The sequence below is a fragment of the Dipteris shenzhenensis genome, chromosome 9 (genome assembly GCF_047967505.1).
Source record: "Dipteris shenzhenensis isolate YYH24624 ecotype China chromosome 9, Dip_SZ_1.0, whole genome shotgun sequence".
NCBI lineage: Eukaryota > Viridiplantae > Streptophyta > Polypodiopsida > Gleicheniales > Dipteridaceae > Dipteris > Dipteris shenzhenensis.
Window position 1 is genome coordinate 48,348,336 of NC_141604.1, and position 18,717 is coordinate 48,367,052.

The window sequence follows — 18,717 nt, forward strand, 5'->3', positions numbered from 1 at the left end:
CAGATTGTTGCAGGATAATAATGGAATGAATTTATCTTTGCAAATTGTTCTGGAGTGAGTCTTTTGCCCTCCTTTGCTTCCCTTGCAATCTGATTACAAGCATAAGCCTAATGTTGACCATCAATGGGCTGGAATCTGCAATGAAAGAGGAATTCCTTCTTTACTTCCTTTAGCATATTCTCACCTTGTGCCTCTTCGCCTTGTTCATGTGGAATATTTTTAAGAGTGTCTTTAAAGAATTGACTGAAGGTTTCCTCGAAATGTGTAGGCCCTGTAAATGTTATTTGATCCAGAAAACTATTTTTGGTTGGACAAAACATCATTGGGTGCAAGACCACGTTGCTTGCCACAGGTTTCTTACCATCTCTCAAAGCCTCGTATATTTGCATTGCATAGGATATATCAAGGCTTCGGCTATTAGTAAAGAGAGCTGCAGCTTCCACATCTTTGGCATTCACAAACCACGTCCTTTGACCCCAGATATATCCCACATCATCATCTGTAACTGCTTCATTAAGACGCATATTAAGATTTTTGATTGATGTGAGTTCATCCTGATCATCTTCAGCCTCGGGTTCTAAGTCTTCTTCATCTTTCTCTTCTTTTAACCATTTTTCATCCACATTATCTCTCTCTATAGTGGGACGATGTCTTTTTTTACTGTGGATCTTCCAAGCAGTAAAAAAAGACATTATCTCTCTTTTACAGTGGGACGATGTCTTTTTTTACTGCTTGGAAGAGCTCATGTCTTTTCTACATTATCTCTCTTTTACAGTGGGACGATGTCTTTTTTTTTTGCGCTCATGTTCTACACGTTTGTGACAGTGTGCCTGTTCGTCTTGTCCCTGCATCGAAGTCTGAGCTTTTTGATCTCCTTCATGTGAAGATCCTTGAATATGAGGAGCATATTCTGCATCCTGAAAGTACTCAAACATTATCTTTGCATGCATCCTTTTTGCCATCACACTAGGAAATTGCTCAAAAACGGTGTTTTATGCTTGATCGACAATGCAAAGCATATTCGATAGGCACAATACTTTGCACACACCTTCAACTAGGTGGAATTGACATACATGCAAAGTGGCACTCCCATCCCATAAGTGCTTGATCGGATAACATACCTAGCAGCATGTTTTTTTACGGATGTGCATGACACTAGAGCAAAAATAGTATTTATTGCTCGATCGATCATGCAAAGGATATCCAATGGGCAGAACACTTTTCATACACCTCAACCTAGGTGGTATTGGAATGTTCTCAAAGAGGCACACCCATCCGATAAGATAACACACCTAAGGGCATGTTTTTTTGCAGATGTGCATATCACTCGGGAAAAAATGTATAATGCGTGATCGACCATGCAAAGCATATCTGATGGTGACAATACTTTGCACGCACCTCAACGTAGTTGAAACGGACTTGCGTGCAAAGTGGAGCCGCCATCCGATAAGTACTTGTTTGAATAACACACCTAGGACCGTGTTTTTTCATGGTTGTGCATGACACTAAGGCAAACGGTGTTTTATGCTTGATCGACAATGCAAAGCATATCCGATGGGCACAATACTTTGCACACACCTTCAACTAGGTGGAATTGACTTACATGAAAAGTGGCACGCCCATCCCATAAGTGCTTGATCGGATAAAAGGGGGGTTTGGACACTTGCAACATACGACAAGAAACAATGAGTATATAAAGATTGGAAAGGGTGCATACAGATCTTGTCACAAGGTCCAGTTTGCTGGTGTTTCGTAATTTCCTATTCATCTAACATACTGTGCAAAGAAATACTCTCAGCAAGGTCCATAGGGAAATAGTTTGAGGATTTTGACATTGAATAAGGGATGCAAAGACTGCACCCTTGTCTTCTTTGTTGCATAGGTAAGACAGGTGAGACTCAATGGGTAACTATCTTTCCATATTTCAGTACCCTAGGGAATATGATGATGCAATTACCTTTTCACAAAGGTACATATAGGTGTGCACATCTCTAGCTAAAGCAAGGAGGAGTGATCAGAAACCCAGGGGAGGATCCAAAGATTGAAGCTAATGACATGGCTAGATTATGAGGGTTTCTAGACCATATTCCCTCAATTGTGTATGCCCTTGTGGATGCAGTGTCTATTGCTCATATGGCAGGGATCGTGCATTGCGATCTACATGCTGAAAATATTGTACTAGACTTTACAAGAGACCACTACCCCAGAGTAGGTGTCATTGATTGGGGCCTCATGCTAAAGGCTGGTGGGACTAGACCGGGTTCTAATTTTATTAATAGGCCCCAGGGAATGCATGAGGTAGAGTTCGAGCTGAGGAAAGCTAAAGCACAATGAGGGAGGGAGAGATTGAGAGAGTGGGTGGCTCCAGAGATTTTGGATTTGACATGCTCCAACGCATACTCCAAGGCCTCCAATGTATACTCTCTCAGTTGGATCATCAAGCAAATGTTCAATTTTTGGAAAGAGTGGACATATGGATGTATATGTGAAAGTAGACTACCGCTTGCATACAAATTTTGTTCGAATGTCTCGTATAGATATTATTGCGGATCTTATGTTGGAAAAGAAGGCAACTACATGTGCTGCTATGATTAAGTTGAACATTAATCCACAATTGGTCATGCGATCAATGATTGAGATGAGCCCAAGGCTATAGTTGGGGCATGTTGTATTTGAATTACAATGAATATATATTTGTAGTGGACATTGAATTACAATGAACATATATTTGTACTGGACATTGAATGGCTAGTATGCCTGTGGCACTATCTCATTCATGTACTTGTGTCTATGTATTCAATTTTCATCAATTGAAGTTTGTGTCTGTGTTTTAAACTTGGTATCTCTGCATAACACTCATTGTTTTAAATTTAATTGGTATAGACGAGTGCAGATTAAATTATTTAAATGGTATTGTTTAATTGGTATCCAATTGTTTTTAAATTTCTATTGTTTAAATGGTATTTAAATGGACGCTCATTGTTTTAAGATTAACTGGTATTTAATTGTTTTAAATTTGTATTGTTTAATTGGTATCCAATTGTTTTAAATTTTTGTTGTTTAAATGGTATTTAAATGGACGCTCATAGTTTTAAGATTAATTGGTATCCAATTGTTTTAAATTTGTATCATTTAAATTAAATTGTTTAAACGGTATTTAAATGGACGCTCATTGTTTTAAGATTAATTGATATTTAGTTATTTGAAATTTCTCTTGTTTAATTTTTATCGCATATTTGCTTGTGTATTGAACATAATGTCCTTTTGTTGTGTAGACTTTTGTCATCACAAAACACGCGTACTGAATCCATGGCTAAAGAACAGGACCCTGGATGTAACAAAGATAGGGGGAAAAGACAATAGACTAGAGAGGAATTGGAAGAGGAGGTTGCAACAAAGGAGAGAGCTCAAAAAGCATTCGAGCAAATGTGAGTCTTAGCCCTGGGGATGGATCCAACAGGAGTGGCTCATGACATTGCTGCGAGAACTAGCAAGTGGGCCAACCCTGTGTCCCTTCAGTGGAATGAAATCAAGAAGCAGGTTCCCATTGAAGATGTGTGTTCAATATGGTCGGAGTCATTGAGCGAGTCTCAAAAGGGATGATGGAAGGTGGAGAAGTGCACGAATGATGAGATAAAGGCAAATGCTGAGAGGATCTACCTCGAAGTGTTTGGACATCCCCTTCATCACGCCGATTGCCCATTATTCTTTGCAAAAATGTTATACATGCAATTTTTTCGAGGCGAGAGCGTGGACTTCATCTCTAAAGAGGTTGTTCACAATGTACATGATATCAGGAGGGAGATTGTCACATTCACATGGGAAGAGCTAAATCTAGCACTGCAAGGAGCTGCCTTAGAGTTGAAGGTACATGCAGATTCTCTCCTTGAGAGGTTGAGCCAACAGGAGACAGAAGCGAAGAGGTGGCATGACTTTGCACAAAGTCAAATGCCACCTGACCCAATATAACCTCAAGCTGGACATGAATGCATGGTGCAAGAGATGGCTGAGCTAAAGAAGTTGGAGAAGCAACTTATAGTGTCATTGAAGCATCAAAATGACTCAACTCCTGACTCCATCACTATGAAGCATCCGAAGGATGCCCAAACTACAGTAGGCGAAGGCGTTGTAAATTGTAATGAATGTCCTGCCTGCAACAACTCATTAACTCATGGTTAGGGCATTACAATTTGCCATGTCTACACTATTTGCACCTCTCATGCTTGATAAAGCATATGAAAGTAAGCCATGTATGTCCAATATGTCTTGCTTCACTACCTCGTGCAATATTCGAGCTAAAGAGGGCTTGCATGATGGAACATTTTTTTTCAGTCTTTTTTCTCCTCTTTGTTCCTCTCTTTTCCCCTCCCCTTTCCTCTATTTTCACCTCTCTTTCCTTCTCTTTTTTCCTCTCTTTTTCTCTCTTATCTCCTCTCTTTTTCTCCTCTCTTTTCCTCTCTTATCTCCTCTCTTTTTCTCTCTTTTTTCTCATCTCTTTTTCTCTCTTTTTTCCTCTCTTTCCTTGTCTTTTCTCCTCTCTTTTTCTCTCTTATCTCCTCTCTTTTCTTCTATTTTCGTCTCTTTTCTCATCTCTTCCCTTCTCTCTTTTTCTCTCTTTTATCCTCACTTTTTCTTTCTTTTTCCTTCTCTCTTTTATCCTCTCTTTCCTTCTCTCTTTTCGTCTCTTTTCTTCTCTTTTTCTCTCTTATCTCCTCTCTTTTTCTCTCTTTTTTCTCCTTTCTTTTCCTCTCTTTTCTCCTCTCTTTCCTTCTCTCTTTTTCTCTCTTTTATCCTCACTTTTTCTCTTTTTTTCCTTCTCTCTTTTATCCTCTCTTTTCATCTCTTTTCCTCTCTTTTCTCCTCTCTTTTTCTCTCTTATCTCCTCTCTTTTTCTCTCTTTTTTCTCCTCTCTTTTCCTCTATTTTCCTCTCTTTTCTCATCTCTTTCCTTCTCTCTTTTTCTCTCTTTTATCCTCACTTTTTCTCTTTTCACTTTATCTCTTTTTCTCTCTTTTCCTCTCTTTTCTCCTTTAAATCTCTTTTAATCTCTTTTATCCTCTCTTTTTCTCTGTTTTTTCTCCTCTCTTTTTACCTCTCTTTTCCTATCTTTTCCTCTCTTTTCTCCTCTCTTTCCTTCACTTTTCCCCTCTCTTTTCCTCACTTTTTTCCTCTCTTTCCTTCTCTCTTTTTCCCCACGTGAAGCTTAAATAGCCTAACATTGAGCAAGCAGATACAAACTTCTGTCACTCTAATCCAAAGAATGCAGCAGTTTGTAAATGCTTGCTCAATGTCAGGCTGCCACTCTATTTTTTCTTTTGCATGATGGAAAGAGGGCATGCTCGATGGTAACCTTCTTCTTCTCTTTTCTTCAGTTCATCAGGTGGACAGGAAGCTCTTTAGCCTCACCTAATCTTCAGAATGCCATATTTTGGGAGTTATATACTACTTTGGGGCACCCTCCCACTCCTGGGAGTTATACACATACATGACGGGTACTCTAAACACCCCCCAGGAGTCGACAATACATACTCCAAATGACCCCAATCCCACACCAGCTGAGATTACCCTAGTGGAGTCGAGACATCCTAGCATACTACAAAGTTGAGCCCCTTCTCCCTCCCTATGATTAGAAGGCCCTTCTGCCTCACAGAGCCGCTGACGTACTCCCGTGCAGTCAAGAGTCACTTCTCTAGCTACGAGTGGCCAACATACTCTCATGCAGTCAAGAGTCACTTCTCCAACTACAAGTGGCCAATGTACTAGCTCGACAAGATAGGGCAGTAGGCGTAGTAGTAGGGAGAGCGGTGGGGGATGCATGGCACAGTGCTTTGGGGGGGGGGGTAGAGGTGGGGGCGGGGATGATTCAAATGATGCAGATGTGCCACAGGGTGTTGGTACAATCTTCTATGACATCACTCAGACAGGAGGCATCTTGATGGATGCACGAGGGAAGGACATCATGGCCTTCATGCGCTCTGTAATTGTTGCTAACAACTATAGAGATTGCTTTATTCACTACAAAGAGCAGCCAAAAAGGTTGGCTAATGAGACCATCGCTGCTACTGTTTGCTCTAGGTATCCTAATCCCCCCAATGTTCAATTCACAAGTAAATGGGCAAAGTCAAAGATTGTTATGATACTTGCCAATAAAAGATCTTCACTTAAGAGATAGGCACTAGCCCAGATTGCCAAGAGAGAGGGAGGTCAACCACCAAGGGGCCAGCCCCACACTGCTCACAAGCATGAGCGAAAGAAAGCAATGAAGGCAGTGAAGGTGGACCCCAATATATAACACGTGGAGGCATGAAGGATCCAAATGCAGCAATATGGAAACGTGCATTTTGGAGCAGGGAGTGTTGAATCATGGGAGGCCCAATTTGTAAAGTATCGATCTCAAATTATATTGTGTTTATGTGGTTTATTAGGAGGTTGTTTCTTTGTACTAACCCCTCTGCAAATTGTGTCATCTTATAGCTTGATGTCGTGGGCAGGTACCCTACTCTTGTCGAGATAGCCTACCACCACCACCATTACAAAGGAGATACATGGAGGCACTTCTATGATGATAGGTTGATTACTGAGGAGCAATATATCCGAGCTACTGGAGCGCCCCCCCAGGTATTTAAAAGTAATTAAATAATGTCAATATTGTAAATAAAGATTTGATTTTTCATACATTGATACATGTTGTCCCTCATTTACAGGGCCCTAGGGCTGATCAAGAGGAAGAAGGGAGCGAAGAAGGGAGCAAAGAAGGGAGCAAGGATGCAGAGAACTTAGATTAGTCGTACAAGTAGTGCTAGCTACTCTTTTTTGTACTTGAAGCCATGGGCTTGGCTTCGTGCCTCTCTTGTATATACACTCCTCTTATTTTTTATACTTGAAGCCACAAGACATGGCTTGGGCTTCGTGCTATATGTACATACAAGCACTTTTTGGGCTATGAATTAATATACACTCCTTTTATTTTTTTGGCTTTCAATTTCCTTGTGCAACATTCTATCAATGAATTCCTTCTGAACTAGACATTTTGGAGTTGTAATGTTTTATTCAGAATTGTAATCGTCGGCTATAGACGTGCTTGGAATCCATGCTAATTAAAATGCGGTTGGGTGTAAGAATTGAATTGCACAATCTAGAAATGGGAGTCTTGTAACCACATAGCATACACAACATACACAGCATTCTGTTCAACCATAAAAAATTCTACTTTTATTTTAAAAAAAAGATTCTGTAGAGCATCTATAAGTGCATCTATGTATGTGTCTTTCTATTTTTTAAAAATTTCTATAGAGCGTCTAAAACCCGAGGGATTCACAGGGGGGAACTTATGATATCACGTGAGTGTACAATAGGGGGGCTTTTTGAAATGAGGCATAAGCTTATACATTAGGGGTGGGGGCCCTTTTTATTTTTTCCCAATATTGAATTTAAGTTAGGGGGGCCATTCCATATTTAAGAGGGGGGGACATAGTATAGGCTACCTTAGGTAACTAGTCCGAACAAGTTTGGTTTTGTGTATGCTTTTAAATAGTCATAGGGAAAGTAATCTAAATTTGCTTGTTGTGTAATCTAAATAATTGAGAAAGAACATAAATTTAAGGAAAGGGGGGGACATAATATAATTTTGGTGGTATCTTATAAGCTTAAATAGGGGTGTTTTATCATCCTACATGGATCTTAAATAGGGGGTTTTCTTGAAGTTCATGCACACAGGTGACGTCTCCCTTTAATGAAGAGTGAATCCCCCGAGGTCTAAAAGCACGTCTGTCTGTTATATAGATGCACTGATAGATGCAAGTCTATAGATGTGCATATAGATGCACAAATAGACACACCCATAAGTTTTTTTTCAATTAAGAAAATGTGTCTATGTGCGCATTTATGGGTGCTTTGTGTTGTTGTAAAACAAGTCCTTCTCAACTAATTTTTTCATCTCAGCACTCTTATTTCGTATGCTCTCTTTTTGAACCTCTTCCCACATTCTATAGAGGGTGCATGAGAATGTCTCTTTAATAGGATCTTTGTTTTTCAACAAAGCCTCAAGAACGTAAAAGAGCGTAGCAAATCTTGTTTCTACTAGTAGCTTTAACATTGAATTCATATTTGGTCAAAAGATGTCAAGGACTCGTTGTCTATTAAGAACAAATTTTGGTATTCTGCAAGCATTTTTTATAGGCTCCTTGAACCACTGTGTATCATCACTCTTGTGCCAGTCCCGCAAAACCAAATTCAAGCTGTGGGTATTGCAACCAGTAGCATATATATGTGGGTAAATCCTATGAATTTCTTTACTTGCAACTCGACAATCTTTTGCATTGTCCATCACCACTTGTACCACATTTGTTGCTCCCACACTATTAATAACATCAACAATGACCTGTGCTATGTAAGTGCTCGTCTTAATTTGTCCAGGGCTATCAACAGCTCTTAAAAAGTGTTCACCACAAGGTGAGACAACCAACTGTCACTCACAATTGTACATCCCAAAAGATCAAGATTATTTAAGACTACTCGATTGACTCTCTCATTCACCTCTTCATAGCATTTGTGATTGTCTAGCAAAGAATGCATGGTATTGTGATAAGATGGAGCAATGAAGCTAGGACCGAATTCACCAATCTTCTTCCATGCACTTGTTTACCATCGACAATGATGATCCTATGAAGAATATTGCCTCTACAAGTGCATACTATGCATCTTCCAACAAAAACCCTCGAAAGCTTTCACGCAAAGATGTTTGCCTCATCATTGAAGAAGGTGTTTGAGATGAACTCGGATTTTTAGTTTCATGCATCCTTTCAATGACATGTATATCATCCTGTGAAACATTTGATTCGGTCTCTTTTTCCATATCTATTCTGTCTACATCAATGTGCATCCCATTGGCCACATTATCATGTGATGTGTTTGTGCATGCAAAAGCAATGCCAAGCCTTGTTCCTCAATGATGCCCTTTCTTCTTTTCTTCCTTACCTATTTCTTCCCTAAGCCTTGTAGCCAGTCTCTGCCTATCAAGATAGGTGCATTTTCCTATTGACTTGAGATTACTGCCAACAACGAAGTAATCTCTAATACGTGGGGCTCCACCACTCTTTTGCACTTTATAGTATTTTCACACCTAGTCATAATACTTGCCACTTAAGTTATCGACAAATTGCTACTCAACACCAAGCAACTTTTTGCTTTGCATTTTTTGACTAGGATTAGACTCCATAACCATTGCTTGTGGGTTTAGAGCCTTGTGACAAGCATGGCTGACTGACTTGCACTAAACTAGGATCTGTACCGTCTTCCATTAACTTCTTTGTTCTGGTATAAGGCCTAATTATCACAAATCCCTCACAAGAGTCAATAACTTCTACCTTGTAATAATGAGTAAGGATTCTACATCCTTTACATCAACTTTTATCACATAGTTTTCCATGAACACATTTAAGCACTTAACTCATATTTCATAGAGTTGACAATATGAACATGCAACAATGAAATACTAAACTAACATTTTACAAAACCAATAGGCAGTAGCACTTACATATACTCTAAATAATTAAAACATTGCAAAATCAAAAAAACATAAGCTTTTGCATACCTGAGACCTAGTAGCAGTCAATAATCTTCTCTCTGGAGTTACCAATGTATAACTTGAAAGCTCTCTATTGTCTTCACATGTGGTCCTATATAAAAATCATTATTGAATAATGCATGCACGCAGACTACAACACAAGCCTAACAATACAAGATACACATGACAACACAATAGTGAGCTTTTCTTTAGGACATATACTGCCCTGAATAGGACACAATGCCCAAAAGTCAATGTATCAGAACCAACACAGCCCAAAAGTAGGACAAATGGCCCAATCAACAAATCATTTCAGAGCTTGGTTCTAATTAGAACAGTGAACAAACAAGCCTTAGCAAGGGTGTGCTGCCTAAGGAGCTGTCTCTACACGCTTCTCCAAATCTGGGGACATTTATATTATGTATTAAAAAAGCCTGCCGAGATTTAGTCATCTCCTGGCGGGGCTCGGTGGGCTATTGCAATAGCTCGCCGGGAATAAAATTGCTCAGCGGGATAATTAAATAACCGGTTTGCCAATTAATCTTTGACTGGTTACAATAATACACACATTATTAACATGAGTTTACAACGTAAGTATGCAATGTTAATAACGTGTTCATGTTTACGATATTACGTTAACGTAATCCCTGCAGTACATTTAAGTCGTTATGGCTCTTCTGGATCTTGACTCATTAAATATTGCTTGATTGAGCAATACTATCTCTCCCACTAACCGTTCCATTTTCACCTCTTTAAATGATCTTCTAATCCAAACAATGCTCACACACACACACACACACACACACACACACACACACACACACACACACACACACACACACACACACACATACACGCATGCATACATGCACGCACACACACACACACCCCTCTAGTGATGCTGAACAATCTAACATGCTAATCCATGAATATTTCCCCAATATTTTAATGTTAAGTGAAGCATGATTGATTATAGACAGTCGTAGCAAAGTTGATGTGCTTGCAAGAAGTAAGTGAATGACTCTTTAATGCGTGTTTAGACTAGAGAGAATTGCTTTTTGTTAAGTTGAGGTGTAATTTAAAAACAGTTGAGACAAAGTTGACATGCTTGCAACAAGTAAGGGACTCTTTTATGGATATTCAGACTAGAGAGGATTGTTTTGGTTAAGTTGAGGTGTAATTTAGATTGAGTTTAATGTAGCACATGGTGATACTGCTTAAAGACCACTATACACTCCAAATCATTCAAAACATAGAATGTTCATTTCAGAGTATATAATAATACATCAAGATTGAGTGCAATTTAGAGAAAAGCTTGGTAATCCATTCCAGGCATGAATAGGTTGCAAGCACTATGCAGCTGGACTACGCACTAGCTAAGCATTTTGGCTAAATGTAAACTGAGCAGCGTTAATCCTTGCCAAAGTTTTTGTAATATCGTAACACCAAGCTTCTCTCAAACTCCACTCAAACTTGATGTATTATTATGTGCTTTGTAATGAACATGAGCTATGTTGCCTATTTTACAACCACGTGCCAAAAATCGAACTGCTTTGGTAAACTGGCTGCTACATTTGTAATACGCCATTGTCACCATGTGCACCCCCCAAAACCTCTAGATGGCAATCATCACTCCTCCCGATTAGTTATTGCCCATGGAAAATAGATCTATGCATAATTGCAATGTTTGGCACCTCCAAAATGGTGTGTTTGTGAGCACTAATGGCGCATCGAAGTCGATTCGATGCTCCCTCTAATTCTTTTTAGTGCCCAGATTTTGTACACGGTTAGTCACGCTCATTTGGCAAGGGTGTAGTGGCTCTGACCACAAGACTCAAAGTTCTTCACAACATTGAATGTTCTTCGCAAAATTAATGTATGTGTCTCGCCCAATTAACCTATATGCCTCAATTCTCAATTAATCTACTTCTAATTTACGCAAATGTTCTCCTCTTGCCTCACCATCTCCACTTCCTTCTCCCTCCCCTCCCTACGCATAGCCCGCTGCTCTCCCTCCCTGGTGCTCAGCCCCCTATCCCTCCCCTCCCTCTCCCTTACGCTCAACCCTCTCCTCCCTCCCTCTCCCCAACCCTATCCTCCCTCCCTCTCCCCTATGCTCAGCCCTCCCCTCCCTCTCCCTCTACTCAGCCCTCTCCCCTCTCATTCCTCCTCCTTCACTACTACTCATTGCACTACTCATTGCAGTGGTTGGGAGGATTTTATAGCCCCCTTCTCCTCTACCCCTCCCCCATCCCCTTCATATACTCGCTGAGGATGGTTAAGAACCTTCTTGATCTTTTCGTTAATCGTGTATCCTTAAATTTTTCCCTTGCCTTAGCTTAATTCGTTGTACTCACCTCCCCACACAGAAAAATGAATTAATAGCAGCCTCCCCACACAAAGAAACAGCCCTTTTCTCGTTTGGGGGCCCTATTATGTTCATTATAAAGTACTAATAATACTTGAGTGGAATTTATAGAAGTGCTTGGTGAAGTTGCGACATAAAAAACACAGCCTACTAAGAGGGCTTCTCGTGTTGCTCCCAATGCTTGAATTATTGGTAGCCCTTTGCCCACCCAGCATTTGTAAAATTGCAGCCCCATGAAGTCCAAAGTCTCATTTAAGAAGGCTCAAGGGAGGTTTTGTAGGTTGTCAAACCAATCCCATGGCTATCAAATTGTTTGGGCCAATGAGAATGCTTGGGCATTGCAATGCTGGACTAGAATTCTGAGATTTTTTCCTTGAAATAGGTCTACTTATATATAAATCAAAACAACCATATTACAACTGAAACAAAAAGCTCTCAAGACGAGCTCTTACAGACTCATCAAGCTAGCTAGCTACCAACCATCTGGTTTGGTTCACTATATCCATAACAGCCTTCTTACATGTCAGTGCAAACACATCAGTCTTGTTCATAGAGGCCTCACATCTAGCTAACCATATTCTATGAAGCGTTGAATATCTTGTTCATAGAATCCTAAGATTTTAGGATGCGGGCCTAGAGCTGCAACGCTAGCCCAGCGTGCTCACCCCTCCATGGGGCCATCCTACGAGTGGAGTTATCCTAGCCCTTTGAAATCTTACCAAGTCCAAACAGGTGTGTGACAAGAGAAGTACACAGAACTAGAGGAACTAGCAGTTAAGGCAATCAATACCACAACATACAATTATTACACATGTAAGAATTTTATTTTATTTTTTTGAAAGTGTTTTGCTCTTGTATTACTTAAAAATTCCCAAAGGATATCTCATACAAAGTGCTCTCTATAAGCGACCTCTAGCAACTTTATCAGGCCAACACACCACTAACCAGCCAACCTGTGATACAATCTCCAAAGTAGCCTTTTTACATGGTAGATCAAAAACATTAGGACTAGTAATCAATGCCTCATATCAAGCAGTCCAGATCCTGTGAAGAGTAGCATATCTAATGATATCCCATAGGACAGACATATTTGTGCCAAGGTCCGCTGCAAAGATGGCAGCACCTTTGGATATGTACTCCATTCCCAAGCACTTAGCACACTTTGACCTGATAATCCCCCACACATTCCAGACCCAAGGGACCCAAGGGCACAGGTGGGTGAGAGTCTTTGCAGAGGCCTTGCAAAATTTGCATCGATCGTCCACCTGTAGCCATGGTACATGGCTGCCAATAGGGAAGTGACCACCCATAATCCTCCAGAGAAAGAAGTTGATTTTGTTGAATGGAGTGGCTTTCCAGACTCGTGAGAATCTTCCCCTCCACGTGAGTTCCAGATCGTCCCTTAGCCATCTCTCATTCAGCCTCAGATGCCAATTCTCCTTGTAAGCCATCTTGTCAAGCGTCTTCACAGTCATTTTGTTCAGTGGAACAGCAGGCCCCCATTCCCATTCTTCAGCAACAGACCCATCTGAGGGCTGAATATTGGTAGGCCAGTCCTGTGGGATACCGAGGATGAATTCTCCCACTAGTCGTGCTTCCTCCAGGGTCATACTGAACTTCTCAGTCATCTGTTGCATCGTCAGCCAGTCCTCCGAAAGAGGATCCCAAACATCCTCCCATGTATGAAGGCCCTTGGCATACAGCCCCCCTGCCGTAGCCTCCTTCCCAATAGCATAGCAGCCCCCTCCTGGCCATGCCACTTGCCACCATATTGATAGTCTAAGGAAGAAGTCAGCGTTCGCTGCGGGCCTACCTTTCCATGCTAGCAGCCCAATGCCATCTTTCCAAGCATTCACCAATCTATTCAAGAAGCTGGATTTCAGAGAGAGGGGGCAACTGAAAATACTTTGGTCCACATATCCACCCTTGGAAATGCCTAACAGCAGCCCTACGAATAGCATCTTCTAGGAAATCGGTCCATGGTTCATCAGACTCCAAGAATTGCATCTAGAGTTTCATGAGGAACGAAACAGATCTTCTCTTTAGATTCGGGATGCCGAAGCCTCCTAGCTTCTTGGGTAAACATAAAAACTCCCAAGAGAGCCACTTCCATTTGGTTTTCTTCCAGATAAATGCCCTTAGTTCCTTTTCTACCAGTAGCAAATGTGACTTGTAGAACGTACACACTGACAGAATATTAGAAGGATGCAGGAGCAAGTATGTGTTTCACCACAGTGCATCTTCCTAGCATATTCAGAGGGAGCTTGGACCATGCCTCAATCTTAGTCTTAAACTTTGCCCACCACCACATGAACCTCTGTCTGATGGAAATTCCAACCCCAATAGGGATACCCAGATGTCTGATGATCTGCCCTCTTGGGACCCACTGCAAACCTGTATCTTTCATCCAATCTGCTGGATCCTTCCTTGCTACATAGAACTTCTCCCATTGTATCCTAGAACCCGAGGCTTCACAGTGCACTTCGAACAGGCCCAGGACTAACCTCAGCTGGTCACGATCTGCTTTGCAAATGGAATTAGAGTCATCTACAAATACCTGGGCAAACAACGGGGCATTGGATCTCGGGATCCTCATGGTGTCAAGTGAGCCCCTTGTTATTAGTCTCCTAAACATAGCAAGCAGGGGCTCGGTAATGATGGCAAACAGCAAAGGGGCTAATGGACAGCCCTGTCTGATAGACCTTCCAAGTGGTAGGCATCCTACTTCAGAGCCATTGACAGCCTCGAACAGTCGTGCTGAATGTCATATCGACCAACAAGAAAGGCGCATAATAGATGTGATCCAGGCCATGGGCTTTGGGGAAAGGTTCCTGGCTGTTACACATGTAAGAATTTTAGCCAGGAAGCCAGGAAGGATGACAAACGTGCTACGTCTCATTAACATTGCCCACAATTTTACATATACCGTCCTTATCGGCCATCGCCTTGTTCAGCGCCAAGGACAACGTTCCTTTAAGAATGTAGAGATGGGAGAGCGACTCTCCGCATTGAAAAAGGAAAGGTGTTTCCAGTCGATGGTTCGCATTGAAGAATGGAGTTGATTTCCTGGCAGTCGATGGAGGCAGCTGAAAGATTGATCAGATGTCAAGTCGTTGCGTGAGGTTGAGTTAACGAAGGCTGATCAATGTGGTGTTTTGACGTAGCAAAACCTCAGGGCGGCTGACTCGGGCTGACGGCGCTCTTCAATGTTGAAAGTTTATGATCGCAGGCCTAACGTGTACATCCTTGATGTATGATAATGAACATTCAGTATTGTGAAGTACTTTGATTTTTAAAGCAGGATCGACGTCTGCTAAGTTCCGGCTAATGATTAATCTTGGCATCCTGCTGAACAAATTTTGTATTGAAGCGTAGTTTGATTTTAAGCAGCATCAACCTAAATGTTCTAAGTGTCAGCAAATCAGAGAGACGTCAAATCATGTAATTGTCTCACACGCAATCATCAGTCACATGAGTCTTGGTATTCTTGCCACCCTGCCGTCTTCCTAAATTCCTAGCAACTAGTTGCCCAAGGCATCCAATGTGCTCCTCAGGCTCTTCCAACTCCCACCACTGATTATTTTCCCATTGTGCAATGTGCCACCTTCCTACTCTTCCAACTCCACCGTCCGCTTATTAACCGTTTCCTACTACAACGACGGCACACCAGCTCCATTCTCCGTTACTAAATGTCTCCTTCACCTTCCCCCCTCATCTCAGCCAAGAAATACCGCTCAGCAATGCTTTCTGAATTATACGGTTCTAGTGCCCCTTGCCCCCTTGCTCCCTTGCAGCTTTCTGCTCCAGTTTTGCACATCGGCATCTCCCCATGGCGCAGGCCTTTCACAAGCAGCTCTTAAACGTTACATTTCCGTCCCCTGTCAGTACGTCCTTCTTTCTCTTCCTTCTGCTCCTGCTCATCCCAAATTGGTTGGGTAGCCTCGAACGGTTGCAGTTTTTCAGCGTTCTTCCCTCCCCACATCAATGGAAGACACTCCGCCTCTGGCACTTGTCATCCACATACCCCGCCTTGTTGATAGTAGGTCTCATTTTGTACATCCTGATGTCTAGATACAGAACTGTCTATCTTGTCAATTACGCGTGCTACCGGCCTCCTAACTCACATCGGGTCCCGTTTAGCACTTTCCTTGAGCACACCACGCTAGTCGGACAATCTAGCGAGAAAACTCAGGAGTTCCAGCGATTGATATTGCTGAGATCAGGCATCGGAGAGACAACAGCCTTGCCCAAAGCGTTGCAATACCTACCACCCAGGGCATCCATGCTTAGAGCAAGAGAGGAGGCTGAAATGGTGGTATTTGGTACGCTAGATACGCTCTTTAGTGAGACTAAATTGCATCCACAGCGCATTGGTATCCTAATCGTTAACTGCAGTCTCTTTACGCCGGTACCGTCACTATGCACTATGGTCATTAACAGATATGGTATGCGAGAAGATATTAAGAGTTACAACCTCTCTGGGATGGGTTGCAGTGCCGGGCTTGTTTCTGTGAGCTTAGCAAAGAGTCTCCTTCAGGTTAATCGCAACTGCTATGCCGTAATTGTGAGTACTGAGAACATTACTCAGAATTGGTATACCGGAAACCGCCGATCCATGGTGATTCCAAACTGCCTATTCAGAATGGGAGGAGCTGCCATTCTTTTATCTAATATAAGAGCAGATGCAAGGAGGTCCAAATATCGCCTGCAGCATCTTGTAAGGACGCTCAAGGCTGCAGAAGACTATTCTTTTCGCTGTGTTTATCAGGAGGAAGATGAGGAGGGGAAGACGGGGGTTTCACTTTCCAAGGATCTGATGAAAATTGCCGGCGATTCACTCCGAGCGAACATCACGACATTGGGGCCATTGGTATTGCCTTTGTCAGAGCTGCTCGCATTTGTGTTCGTCACTGTGGCCAAGAAGCTGATCAATCCGAAGCTAAAGTCATACGTGCCGGATTTCAAGAGGGCCTTCGACCATTTCTGCATCCACGCAGGTGGCAGAGCTGTGATAGACGAGCTGGAGAAGAGTCTACGGCTACGCCCAGAACACGTAGAAGCGTCGAGGATGACACTGCACCGGTTTGCAAACACGTCGTCATCATCGATATGGTACGAACTGGCGTATCTGGAAGCGAAAGGGAAGGTGAAAGCAGGGCAGAGGGTGTGGCAGATTGCATTCGGAAGTGGGTTCAAGTGCAACAGCGCGGCGTGGGTAGCTCTACCGGGGATAACCAAGGACAAGCGCCAGCAGGGGAATCCATGGATCGATTGTATAAGGGAGTATCCAGTGAAGCTGACCTATGTTGATTGAAGGTCATTAGTGATGCTAGCGGTATGGTTATTGCGAGTGCATACAGCAGTGCATTGTTTTTGCTGCATGGAGTTTTCTCAGATAAGATTAGTTTGATCTGCTCTCTACGATCTTTCATAGATAAGTGCATTGTTTTGGCTGCTGCATTGAGCTAAGACTCAAGAGTTCTCTCAATAAGATATATATGCTCACTCCACGTTGATCTGCTCTCTCTGATCTTTCACAAATAAGCAAAGTGGTGTGTATGGTACGTAGATGAAATCAATCGATGTTGGAGTCAAAAGCGTGAGACTCGGTGGGCAATGATTCATGAGTTCATGATCTTCTATGGGAGATTGGCGATCTTCTAGCTAAGGTATAAGTGATCATCCAGTGTAATGTATCTATCCAGTCTATGCTGGATCTGTAAATGTGTAACTACACCACAAAGGAAGCGTCCAATTCTGTTTTTCCTCCATCTGCACAACTGCTTATGTTGGATATTGATGCGAGCTAGAATGGAATATCCAAAGATTTGTTCATCAAGCCAGGAAGACTGATATCGTTTATATTTTGCAAAATTTAACTAGTGATGCACACAAGGCATTTTGGGAGAGAGATAAACGCCTGCATCCTAAAATTACTGCATTCCTTCTTTGTGACAAGAAAGAAATGAAAGTCCCCCCTCCCAATGCGAACACCACGAATAGTCTTATCTTTTCATTTCCAAGGAATTGGACGACCATTGGTGGCAATTCTTATAAAAACAAACTCAATAAACACATTAAATACAACGCTATCATTTGAAGATTTAGTACGTGAACACTATCCTTGGGACAATGGTAGCTGGAAAGAGTGGCCATCTTGTTGAAGTAATTCCCGAGTGGTGCTTTCTACTCCATTAAGCTCGTCATTGACCTATTGAGATTCAACATTCTATCAAAGGTATCTCTCTACTCCTTTACGGACGGGTTTTGGGAAAGCCTTGAGAAGAGGTGGAGAGGAGAGTTTTCAATGGAAGGAGAAGTGTCTAGAGGTTCATTCAAAGTGGAGCATTGGGGAAAGAATTTTGGAGCTTTTAGAGGCTTTGAATCTTGCGGGTGGTTAGGTCAAAATGAAGATTAACACGTGGCGACGAGGGGGTTGTGCATAATCTGTGGGAGTCAATTGTCGAGATTTGTATCGCCATCTTGTCACATCTCAGTCCATGGTTTAGTTAACTTGTAGCAACACGCATGCAGTAGTATGATTGTGTGACATGCGGCATCTAATGTGATTTGATGCTTTAAGAAGTTGACACGAGGAGAGATATATATTACATTAGGTTCAATGTTTGCTTGGGTGTAGTCGATCGTATAACTATTTTCGAGTCCATTTGGAGGTCGCAACGTGATGCTCTCTTGGGTGAATATTTGAATTTTGTGTGGATTCGCGTTCTCGTTGAAAATTTTCTCGACGTCATGAAAGCGCATTGACGTAATAATGAGACAAT

General features: G+C 41.9%; 1 pseudogene; it reads left to right on the forward strand.

Moving 5' to 3' along the window:
* The first annotated feature begins 15,629 nt into the window (after positions 1 to 15,629).
* On the forward strand, positions 15,630 to 17,771 carry LOC147898763 (3-ketoacyl-CoA synthase 4 pseudogene; annotated as a pseudogene).
* The last annotated feature ends 946 nt before the right edge of the window (positions 17,772 to 18,717 follow it).